Raw genomic sequence first — 13,371 nt, forward strand, 5'->3', positions numbered from 1 at the left:
GGTGGGGGTGGATAAATAGGACCCCGTGGCATTGCCTCGATCGAGCCGGTTGGGGCTGGATGAACAGGATCCTGATACGTCTCCAACATATCTACTTTTCCAAACACTTTTGCCCTTGTTTTGCACTCTAACTTGCATGATTTGAATGAAACTAACCCGGACTGACGTTGTTTTCAGCAGAACTTCCATGATGTTGTTTTATGTGTAGAAAAGAAAAGTTCTCGGAATGTCCTGGAAATCCACGGAGGCACTTTTTGGAATTAATAAGAATTTCTGGGCGAAAGAAATACACCAGGGGGCCCACACCCTGTCCATGAGACAGGGGGCGCCCCCCCTATAGGGCGCGCCCCCTATCTTGTGGGCCCCCTAGATCTCCACCGACCTCAACTCCAACTCCATGTATTCACGTCCAGGGAGAAAAAAATCAGGGAGAAAGTTTCATCGCGTTTTATGACACGGAGCCGCCGCCAAGCCCTAATCTCTCTCGGGAGGGCTGATCTGGAGTCCGTTCGGGGCTCCGGAGAGGGGGATTTGTCGCCGTCGTCATCATCAACCATCCTCCATCACCAATTTCATGATGCTCACCGCCGTGCGTGAGTAATTCCATCGTAGGCTTGCTGGACGGTGATGGGTTGGATGAGATTTACCATGTAATCAAGTTAGTTTTGTTAGGGTTTGATCCCTAGTATCCACTATGTTCTGAGATTGATGTTGCTATGACTTTGCTATGCTTAATGCTTGTCAGTAGGGCCTGAGTGCCATGATTTCAGATCTGAACCTATTATGTTTTCATGAATATATGTGTGTTGTTGATCCTATCTTGCAAGTCTATAGTCACCTATTATGTGTTATGATCCGACAACCCCGAAGTGACAATAATCGGGATACTTCTCGGTGATGACCGTAGTTTGAGGAGTTCATGTATTCACTATGTGCTAATTCTTTGTTCCGGTTCTCTATTAAAAGGAGGCCTTAATATCCCTTAGTTTCCATTAGGACCCCGCTGCCACGGGAGGGTAGGACAAAAGATGTCATGCAAGTTCTTTTCCATAAGCACGTATGACTATTTACGGAATACATGCCTACATTACATTGATGAACTGGAGCTAGTTCTGTGTCACCCTATGTTATAGCTATTACATGGGGAATCGCATCCGGCATAATTATCCATCACTGGTCCATTGCCTACGAGCTTTTCACATATTGTTCTTCGCTTACTTACTTTTCCGTTGCTACTGTTACAACTACTACAAAAACCCAAAAGCAATTATCTTTACTTTTGCTACCATTACCTTTATTATCATACTACTTTGCTACTAAATACTTTGTTGCAGATACTAAGTTATCCAGGTGTGGTTGAATTAACAACTCAACTGCTAATACTCAAGAATATTTTTTGGCTTCCCTTGTGTTGAATCAATAAATTTGGGTTGAATACTTTACCCTCGAAAGCTGTTGCGATCCCCTACACTTGTGGGTTATCAAGACTAATTTCTGGCGCCATTGCCGGGGAGCATATCTCTATTCTCTGAGTCACTTGGGATTTATATCTGTTGATCACTATGAAGAACTTGAAAGATGACAGAACTACGATCTATCCCTCAACTATGAGGGGAGGTAAGGAACTGCCATCTAGCTTTGCACTAGATTCTCCTTCTGTTATTAGTAAACTTGGGACACCTAAACCTGCTACTGCTATGAATACTGATATGTCGCATGTTATTGATGATGCAACTTCTGCTATGCATGATGAAACTACTTCTGTGCTTGATACTACTTTGCCATTAGGTGAATTTCTTGACGAACAACTTGCTAGAGTTAGGGGGGGTGAAATTATTGAAGATGCTATTATTGATGATAGTGATGATGAAGGTTCTCCCAATGATTATGTATTGCCTGTTGTTCCTGAGGGTTATGTTATGAATGAAGAAGCTACTAGAGATATCTTTGCTTGCAATGATAGATATGATCTCACTACAAGAAATATGTCAACTAGTGACCTCCACTATTGGTCACTGAAAGGTCATAGTTTTCAATTTGTGACCTTTTTGTGACCAAAAACATAAGGTCAAAAGCTAGGGGTCGTTAATTGACTATAGCGACCTTCTCTGTGAGAAGGTCGTAGACGTTTACGACCAAAACAGAAGGTCGTTGAACCCATGACCTTTTGTTTTGGTCACTAGCTGACTGCCTAGGCCACGTCGGATCCGACGTGGCAATCTGACGTGGCAAAATTGTGACCAATTCATAAGGTCACTGACAAGATTCAGCCCGGTCCGATTAGGTGTTTTAGATGGGCCGAGCCCATTAATTCAGCCTTTTTAATATATTTTTTTCTATCAATTTTTGATCGGCTTCATGGGCCAAGCCCAACATTTTAGCATTTTTTTCTAGGCCATGGCCTTTTACTATCTGTTTCTTTTTTGGGCCTCGGCCTTTTTTACGCATTTCTATTTAATTTTCAGCCTTAATTGCTGCCAGTATGTTGCGGGCCTCTTTTCAGAAGCCCAAATAGATTAGGTCTGTAGCCATTTCAGTACTTCTTCCATTTGGACCGTGCCTCTTCTTTTGTAGAATAGACATACACAATCAGCACAAATTCAATACAACATATAGTTTTTCAGCCACTTTCAGCCCAAGAATGCATTTCAAGTAAACAATGGATAATATAGTGAGTATATGTACATAACTACCAGCATTCGAGTAACATGTGCAACAGTACATCAAAATTCCCAACAAATCTAGCATTACAAGTCAATAACATATAAAGCAAGTCGCTAACTGGGGCTTCAAGCTTTCTCTGAATTTCTTCAGGTAGAATTCCTGTAAATGAGAGGAACATCCACATGTTTAGAGTCTCAACATAAGCAATATTTGTTAGCAATAAAATAGAAAAATTAATTCAAGAACCATGCAAGAGCCTAGGTTTTACTATCATTTTGACACCTTAGAGTAACATCCAAGAATACCGCGAGTTGATGCATTATTCTAGCATAACCAAATTTGAAACATCCCTTGTTGTTCTATTTTAACCTTACTACTACCTCTGTTCCTAAATATATGAGATCTTGGTTCATTTTAGTAATTTAGAAAGAGGGGTGATGGGGCACAAAACCTTGAGCCATTGTTGTGGGGTTGTGGCTGATGAAGGTTACCTTTTGGGGCCCCAACGGCAGCTCCGCCAGATGCAACAGCAACACCTCCAACAACCACAGCAGCAGCACCACCAATAGTGACCTGCATGGCATTTCAGATCATCATTACAAAATAAAAAATTAAGAAACAAGCAACCAATATAGCTTCAGCATTACATGTACATGTACAAATTTAGCATTTACTACCTAAATACAAATAGCAAAATGGAACGGAGGCATGTTGATTATATTTGACAGGGCTAACTGAACAAAAAGAGAACATGGCGCTGCGACTTGTTGAGGATGGAAATAATAATGTTTGATTCAGAAATTAGTAAAATGGGGATTAACTGCATGCACACAGAAAGCTAATTGGCAAACAAAACTTATTGGTCAGTTCTCAACACAAAGCAAACTAGCAAATGATAATGTTTGTTACAATAATTAACAGGGCAGTAGCTCAACCTAAAGAAAGGCAGTAGAACTTATATGAAAGAAACCGAGTTGTAAGTGTATAAAGAGCGATTAATGATTCATTTCGGAGACATGGTAGTTTCTTCTAACATATTGTACTATCAAGTAAACTCTCATAAGAAAGATGCCCCACTAAGAAAGCTAAATGGGTGACAAATTGAATAGTGAAACAAGTTGATAGTTGTACACTATAGTGTTTACACACAGTCAAACTGAATGAATTTCAGATTATGTTGCATGCATTTGCATAGTGAGTAGGTGTTATTTCTGAACACTGGCAATGTGATTGAACATAACAATACTAGGAATGAGACACACCAAATAGTGCAGATCAGTGATGCAATATAGCACTGTAGGGGAAGGGGACGGGGAAGCAACCAGCAGCAGCAGTAAGGCCAGGGAGGCAACCACTTCAGGAGCTTCCTCTTATAATCACTCTTGTGCTCCAGCGAGGCGGTCACCGACACCAGCCTATGTGCGACGCCACTCGAAGGGAGCGCTCCAAAGGGGAGCGGACCTTTCGCTGCAAGACTCATGGATGGTGCCATGTTTTCTCACTGGATGAAATGAATGAAGATGTCATCAGCAAATCAGAGATAGAACATAACTGTTGTCGTCAGCATCAATTAGAGGCAGAAAAAATTAATTCTTGTAAAAGCAAATTTTGCACACAGCCAAGTACTTAATTTTGCACACAGCCAAGTACTTTTCTTAAGTGTTTAATGCTCTGTATCATCAATTCAATTGGACAGAATCGACCAATGGTACGAGAAGAAGTCCTATCAGAATCGCAAATCAGAAGAACACACCCCCTAATAAGCCTGAAGTCTGAACAATTCGTTTATTTTTGGATAGTGGCTACCACCAAGCATTGGAATGTAAAATGTTTGCAGCAAAAAGGCTTGCTCCACCAGAGATTTCTGCTCGTACCATTGTAAATGTTTGTAGCAAAAAGATTTGATTTTAAGCACGAGCTTATGCGACCACATTTAGTACATAATGTGTGTGTTTTTGGCCTCGAGCATCTACCAAGTAAAATTACTACCCACAAGCAGCCTTCAGAAGTTCAGTCTTAGACAAGCCAAAGATTACAATATAAGTGCCAGACCCAATTGTAGCGAGCCATACCACGTAATACGCCTTCTTGATCTAACCCTGGTCGGCGTCCTTCTTCACTCCGAACACGTCGTAGTAGTCCCTCACCACCATGGGCCTGGTCCCTGCACGCAGCCACAGACCTCAGGGCAAGCTCACCAAACCGGGAACAAATGAGAACCACAAGGATTAAGGTACACATGGCATTTTCCCAGTCTGCAGTCACTAAATAAATGAAAGGAGTATGACGGAAATACAGTAAAATAGTCCAGTTCACTTGTCGATTAAGAGACTAATGAAACCAGTCACTCTAAGCATACTAGAGCTTCAGACCTCAAGCTAAACAGGGTAATACTAGTGCATACAAAACCTCAAGCTAAACAAAATATGCAGTACCTAGGAAGTAATCATCATATTTTCACAAAACCAACATGCAATGCAGACATATATACTCATACAAGAAGATCACTGCCTGCAGTTTTATTTAGATGACATACACTGCAAAAATCTTAAGAGAAAATATCTGCACCGAGCAATTTACTTCATGATTAAGCAAGCAAGTAGACATGGCATCAAATCAAACACAAGCATAAAAGATCTGTCAATCTGCATCATCAGTAGAGCTACACAGCAGCAGGACATTTCAGCAGCAGGGCTACACACAACTAAATCACAAAGAATGATTGAACAAGCAGTGGTCATTTCATCCCAAACCTCTCAGCTTCACACAACTAAATCAATGTCCCGGGAAGGAATCACCGGAAATTTTACCACATACAGTACAAGCACAACAAAGTAGCATACCGAATAGCAGAGCAGCTAGCGGGGAAGGAGAGGGGGGTTGAGGAGCGGCCGTTGCCCTAGCAACGTAGTCCATCTCGGCAAATTTGAAGGCGATGCCGAGGCAGCCGAAGAGGACGGAGACGTTGGAGCAGGCACGCGAGAAGTCCCCCGCCGCCATCGCGGGCTGCTGCTGCGGCTTGGCAACGGCCATGAGCTGCTCAAACGACGCACCGATCTGCCGCAGCGGCTTGTCCGCCTCGTTGGACCCCATCGGCATCGGTGGTGCTTAGCGCCGCCGCGGTGGTGCCCACGGTGCCGAGGATCTCGCGGTTTCTCAGGGACTGGCTCGCTACCTCCAACGCCGCCAGGGCCGACGCTACCATTGCGTCGCCAGGGCCGCAGCCACGCGGTCGACGGGCGCCACGCGGATGCGGTTGTGGATCTGGGCCCCGACGGCGCGGACCCCCTTCGCCAACGGCACCCTACTGCCAGCCGCCATGGAGGGGTTGGTCATCGAGGAGGAAGGGGTCTTAGGCCAGGGTTTCGGCTGGAAGTGGGGAGTGTCGCTCAGCTCGGCATGGAGGAGGCCGGGATTGGGGGAGAAGCGGTTGGGTATATCCAGAGATCCAGAGAGGAGGAGAGGAGGAGGAGTCCTGGGTTGGGGGTGATCGATCCAGAGAGGAGGAGCAGGAGTCGTGGAGTTGGAGGGTTGGAGGGGATCGATACATATGGATCTCGCCGGACAGAGGGCGCCGGAGGTGGTGGCGGACAGAGGGCGCCGGAGGTGGCGGCGGCCAGGGATGAATGGAGCGCTAGGGTTCGAGAGAGAGAGGAGGGCACGATGGGTTGGGTGCGGTTGGGTGCGTGGGAGGAGTGCGGGTTGTGGGTTGGGCGACGTGGGTGAGACAGGCGGGCCGTTGGATCCAGGAGCATCCGACGGTGATTAGGCACGATCCGCGTGAGATGCTCCTGGACCAATCAAAACGCAGTATACCAGTACTACATTTTTTGACCATCTAAATTGGTCATAATCGACTAAAACTAAGGTGCTAAATCATATTGGCTATTTTATGATCTGAAAAATAAAAATAAAAATAAAATACCTTCTCATGTTTCATCAAATTTGACCTTAGTTTTTAGGAATAATGACAAATCGAAATAAGACAAATATTTTTTTAAAGAGTTAGGAGAAATTAGTTTTTTTAAATCATTTTCCATTTTTAAAGTGTCCAAAATGAGTTTTTTTGTGAAGGACATACTATATATTTGTTGTAAAATTGTACCAAATTAATTTTCTAAAATAATAGGCTATATATAATGCACAACTGACCAAATAGTTGAGTGCCCAAAGCTTTTATCCACCTCTCGTGAAAAAGACAAATATCTGCCGATTCAACTGGAAGCGGGTCAAATTTGAACTGTAGCTGCCTTGTAGTTTGCTCTTTATTTTTTCCAAAAATCATTTCTAGGGACATAAGTATCTGTTTAATCAGAGAAACACCAAAAAAATTCCAAGATTCAACCACTAGCTAGGAACGGTCATGCCCGCCGTTTTGACCGCATTTTGAAACGGGCATAAAAAATTCAAAAAAATCAAAAAAATGGAAAACCTTCGCATTGTGTCATTATATGCGACCAAGTTTCCAGGAAAAATAATAAACTTGTAATACGGAAATTATTTTAAAAAAGTGTTCTCAGAAATGAGCTATCATGCGTGAAGATTCATGGCTTTCAAGCCAAATGATCAATCTTATGGCCATATTCATGGCATAGTTTGTTCAAATGATCTCATATTGTGCACAAGGGTACATCTTGGAATTCCAAACAATGTTCCCTAAGGAAGTTTTCATTTTCTTTGCACAGAAATTTCATTTTTCATTTTCCGAGTGCCCAAAAGGAGGTTTTTTTGTGAAGGAACTACCAAATAATTGTTGCAAAAATGGACCAAATCAATTTTATAAAATACTAGGCCATATATAATGCACAATTGACAAAATGGTTGGGTGAAAAAAGTTTTGATCCACCTCTGGTGAAAAAGACAAATTCCCGTCGATTCAACTGGAAGCGGGTCAAATTTGAACTACAGCTGCCTCATAGTTTGCTCTTTATTTTTTCCAAAAATCATTTCTAGGTAAATAAGTATCTATTTAATCATAGAAACACCAAAAAAATCCAAGATTCAACCACCAGCTAGGAACGGTCATGCCCGCCGTTTTGACCGCATTTTGAAACGGGCATAAAAAATTCAAAAAAATCAAAAAATTGGAAAACCATCGCATTGTGTCATTATATGTGACCAAGTTTCTAGGAAAAATAATAAACTTGTAATACAGAAATTATTTTAAAAAAGTGTTCTCAGAAATGAGCTATCATGCGTGAAGATTCATGGATTTCAAGCCAAATGATCAATCTTATGGCCACATTCATGGCATAGTTTGTTCAAATGATCTCATATTGTGCACAAGGGTACATCTTGGAATTCCAAACAATGTTGCCTAAGGAAGTTTTCATTTTCTTTGCACGGAAATTTCATTTTTCATTTTCCGAGTGCCCAAAAGGAGGTTTGTTTGTGAAGGAACTACCAAATAATTGTTGCAAAAATAGACCAAATCAATTTTATAAAATACTAGGCCATATATAATGAACAATTGACAAAATGGTTGGGTGAAAAAAGTTTTGATCCACCTCTGGTGAAAAAGACAAATTGCCGTCGATTCAGTTGGAAGCGGGTCAAATTTGAACTGCAGCTGCCTCATAGTTTGCTCTTTATTTTTTCCAAAAATAATTTCTAGGTAAATAAGTATCTATTTAATCATAGAGACACCAAAAAAATTCCAAGATTCAACCACTAGCTAGGAACGGTCAAGCCCGCCGTTTTGACCGCATTTTGAAACGGGCATAAAAAATTCAAAAAAAATCAAAAAATTGCAAAACCTTTGCATTGTGTCATTATATGTGACCAAGTTTCCAGGAAAAATAATAAACTTGTAATACAGTAATTATTTTAAAAAGTGTTCTCAGAAATGAGCTATCATGCGTGAAGATTCATGGCTTTCAAGCCAAATGATCAATCTTATGGCCACATCCATGGAATAGTTTGTTCAAATGATCTCATATTGTGCATAAGGGTACATCTTGGAATTCCAAACAATGTTGCCTAAGGAAGTTTTCATATTCTTTGCACGGAAATTTCATTTTTCATTTTCCGAGTGCCCAAAAGGAGGGTTTTTTTGTGAAGGAACTACCAAATAATTGTTGCAAAAATGGACCAAATCAATTTTATAAAATACTAGGCCATATATAATTCACAATTGACAAAATGGTTGGGTGAAAAAAGTTTTGATCCACCTCTGGTGAAAAAGACAAATTGCCGTCGATTCAGTTGGAAACGGGTCAAATTTGAACTGCAGCTGCCTCATAGGTTGCTCTTTATTTTATCCAAAAATCATTTCTAGGTAAATAAGTATCTATTTAATCAGAAATACATGGTTTGATGGTGATACATCGAGGTTTGGACGGTGGCCGAGGGCCCCAACTCTAGAGCGTGTAAGCTCGCATGCCCGCCGCGTGGTCACCGCGTGACCGTGGTGTTGCCATGTGTTCTGGGCAGCCTAGGCATGTCTAGTGGGTTGGGCACTCCCCAGGTAGGTGCTAGGAATAAAATCACAACATAAGATTCTCACGAGGAGACCGATTGATGCTCAAACATGAATTAGCAGCCAAGTGTTTGATTTGCGGTACGAGAAATGCACATGGCTAATGGGTGTGAGTTTTGGCTGAGGATGATCAGTTACTAAGAAGACCGTCTTCACAAATTTTCACCTCAAAAGGAGGAGCCTAGGTGGTACTTGCTTTACAAACTACCACACTGGACATAAATACGAATGTTGGAGCTGGGCTCAAAATAATGAATGGATTGAGCTGGCATTTGGTGGAGGATGGTTATGTGGGCATAGGAAAGCACTGTAGAAAATGGATACCATTTGGACATGCCAAAGTGGTACTTCCTTCACAAAGTGCTGCTCTGATCAGAATAGGAAAATGAATATTTTTGAAATATTTTTTAACTAGGCAAGGAAGGTTTTTGGACGCCGATAACTGCCACACATGTGGTATATTCGACATGCGCCCACACACCGTGTGTGGTGTGAGCAGGAGGCAGCCCACACGAGTTGTGTGTGGGCGGACATTAGAATTTCCCACACGTGTGGGCGCGGCTACTTCGTGCCACACGCCAACAAGTACTACTCATTTTCACCCCGCGCGTGTGGAACGAAGCAAAAATGCCCACACGTCCTAGCGCAGGTACCTTAAGTACACCGCGGGGTGAAGATTTAGTTGCCATCCCGGTTGGCAGATGTAGTTATGCGAGATGGCAAGTGTAGTTGCAAAAACATGGCAACTCTATCTGTTTTGGTTAACTATAGTTGCTATGTCTAATTTATGGTAGTTGCCGCGTGTAATCAAACCGTAGTTGCCGTGTGTGATTAACTACTTGCCACATATGGTCAAACAGTAGTTGTCATGTGTGTTTACCTAGTTGCCACGTGTGGTACAACCATAGTTGTCATGTATTGTTAATCACATTCACAGTTGCCATGTTTGTTTATCTGGTTGTCACGTATGCGCAACTGCAGTTGCCATCTAGCAAAAAATCACAGTTGCCATGTGTGTTTACCTAGTTGCCACGTTCGCCTAACTGCAGTTGCCATCCACAATGTAGGAGTGTTGTGTAGGCGAAAAACAGTTCGCCCACACGCGCATGAAGTATGTGGCTGGCTGTGTGGGCAAAAACTAGCTAGTTCACCCACACAGCGCAGTTGGCAAACAACATGATGCGAACGTGTGGGCGAACTCTCCAACGCCCACACACCAGCCCCGTCCTACGTGGCACACCAAATCCACCTTTTCGTGTCAAGATTCGTGCAAAAGGCACCGGATGACGATTGACGCGTGTGGGCGAGTTGGGAAACGCCCACACGTGTGGGCATTAGTGTTTCCGAGGTTTTAACATATTTGACGAAGATATGACCCAAAGAATTTATGAGATTTTTTTGGGAATTTTGGGAATAACAGAAATATAGGTTGCTTCACAACCTAGGGCAAAAACCGCCACATGGACATGACACATAGGCAAAACTGATGAGATGGCGCCTAGTCATCACAACCCACCACAATCTACAAGGCTATGACCATATATATTGGTCATTAACAACTAGAAATAAGGCAGCGGGCTAGCACTGTTTGCTTTGTGACCTTTTCGTGTAAGGAAATTACGACCTTTCTGACCAAAATGGTCGCAATGGTTTAGGGTTTGGAGCCCCTCAAACAGCTTTTGACCAATAGGTCTGAAATGGTCATAGATCTATGACCAATTCTTCCAGGGTCACTGACAAAAGGTCACTAGTTGACATATTTCTTGTAGTGTCTTAAGAAATTATTAGCTAAATGGAAGCAGCAGTCTCTTAATGCTAGAATGAAACCTGACCCTGCTTTTTCTACTTCACCTATTTGTGTTACTGATAAGGATTTTGAATTCTCTGTTGATCCTGAAATTATTACTTTAGTTGAATCTGATCTTTTTATGGCTTTGAATCTGAAACTGTTGTGGCACATCTTACCAAGTTGAATGATATAGCCACCCTATTTACTAATAATGAGAAGTCTCGCTATTTTTATATCCTTAAGATATTTCCGTTCTCACTAAAGGGTGATGCTAAGACTTGGTATAATTCTCTTGCTCCTGGTTATGTGCGTAGTCCCCAGGATATGATTTATTACTTCTCTGCTAAATATTTCCCTGCTCATAAGAAACAAGCTGCCTTGCGGGCAATATATAATTTTGTGCAAATCAAAGAAGAGAGTCTCCCACAAGCTTGGGGGAGGCTTCTCCGGTTACTTAATGCTTTGCCTGATCATCCTCTCAAGAAAAATGAAATACTTGATATCTTTTATAATGGACTAACCGATGCTTCCAAGGACTACTTGGATAGTTGTGCTAGTTGTGTTTTCAGGGAAAGAACAGTCGACGAAGCTGAAATACTATTGAATAATATGTTAACTAATGAAAATAATTGGACTCTTCCTGAGCCAATTCCTGAAGTAATTCATGAACCAATTGAGCCAGCTCCTGAGCCTATTCCTAAACCCACTCCAAAGAAGAGAGGTGTTTTATTTCTCAGTCCTGAAGATATGCAAGAGGCAAAGAAATCAATGAAAGAAAAAGGTATTAAAGCAGAAGATGTTAAGAATTTACCACATATTGAAGAAATACATGGTCTTAATATACCGCTTGTTGAAGAACTATATTGTCTTGACAACCCGACACAGATAGTAAAGGTTTATTGTCTCTATAGATATGATAAAGTTGAAATACCCTCTACTAAATTTTATAGCCCGTGCTTAGATGAATTTGATAACTCTATGGCTAGACAAGAAAGTTTTAATGCTTATGTTGGTAGAGATTTAAAGAATAATGCTTTCGGGATAGGACGCGTGAGCGATAATATGGCTAGAGTTAAAGGTGAACCTAAACTCATTAGCAAATATACTTCTGTGGTTGCTACTCAAGCTGAGCAAGTACTCAAATCTCAAAATGATTTGCTTGATGAATTAAATAATAAAAATGACTTTGCTGTTATAGTGGCTACTAGAACTGGTAGAATGACTTAGGAACCTTTGTATCCTGAAGGCCACCCTAAGAGAATCGAGCAAGATTCTGAGAGAAATAATTTAGAGGCACCTAGTTCTTCTAAAAAGAAGAAGAAGAAAAACGATAGAACTTTGCATGCTTCTAGTGAACCTACTATAGACACACCTAAGAATCCCAATGATATTTCTATTTTTGATGTTGAAACACAATCAGGTGATGAACATGAACCTAGTGATAATGTTAATGATAATGTTCATGTTGATGCTCAACCTAGCAAAAATGATGATGTAGAGATTGAACCTGCTGTTGAACTTTATAACCCACAATCAAAGAATCAATGTTATGATAAGAGAGATTTTGTTGCTAGGAAGCATGGTAGAGAAAGAGAACCATGGGTTCAGAAACCCATGCCCTTTCCTCCTAAACTATCCAAGTCAAAGGATGATGAGGATTTTGAGCGCTTTGCTGAAATGATTAGACCTATCTTCTTACGTATGCGCTTAACTGATATGCTGAAAGTAAATCCTTATGCTAAGTATATGAAGGATATCATTACAAACAAAAGAAAGATACCGGAAGCTGAAATTTCCACCATGCTTGCTAATTACACTTTTAAGGGTGGATTACCAAAGAAACTTGGAGATCCGGGTGTACCAACTATACGATGCTCCATTAAAAGAAATTATATTAGAACTGCTTTATGTGATCTTGGAGCCGGTGTTAGTGTTATGCCTCTCTCTTTATATCGTAGACTTGAATTGAATAAGTTGACACCTACTAAAATATCTTTGCAAATGGCCGATAAATCAACTGCTATACCTGTCGGTATTTGTGAGGATGTGCCTGTTGTTGTTGCAAATGTCATTATCTTAACGGACTTTGTTATTCTTGATATTCCCGAGGATGACAGTACGTCTATTATCCTTGTAGACCTTTTCATAATACTGTAGGGGCTGTTATTGATTGCAACAAAGGCAATGTCACTTTTCATGTTAATGGTAATGAGCATACGGTACACTTTCCGAGGAAACAATCTCAAGTTCATAGCATCAATTCTATTGGAAAAGTTCCAACTATTATTATTGGAGGTTTTGAATTTCCTCTCCCTACTGTCAAGAAAAAGTATGATATTCTTTTTGTTGGGGATTTTCATATCCCCGTTGAGGTAACTTAGTGTTATTCAAAATTTCTCCGGTTCCGTGTTACTCGGAATGAGTTGGTTAACAAGACTTG

The sequence above is a fragment of the Triticum dicoccoides genome, chromosome 5B (genome assembly GCF_002162155.2).
Source record: "Triticum dicoccoides isolate Atlit2015 ecotype Zavitan chromosome 5B, WEW_v2.0, whole genome shotgun sequence".
NCBI lineage: Eukaryota > Viridiplantae > Streptophyta > Magnoliopsida > Poales > Poaceae > Triticum > Triticum dicoccoides.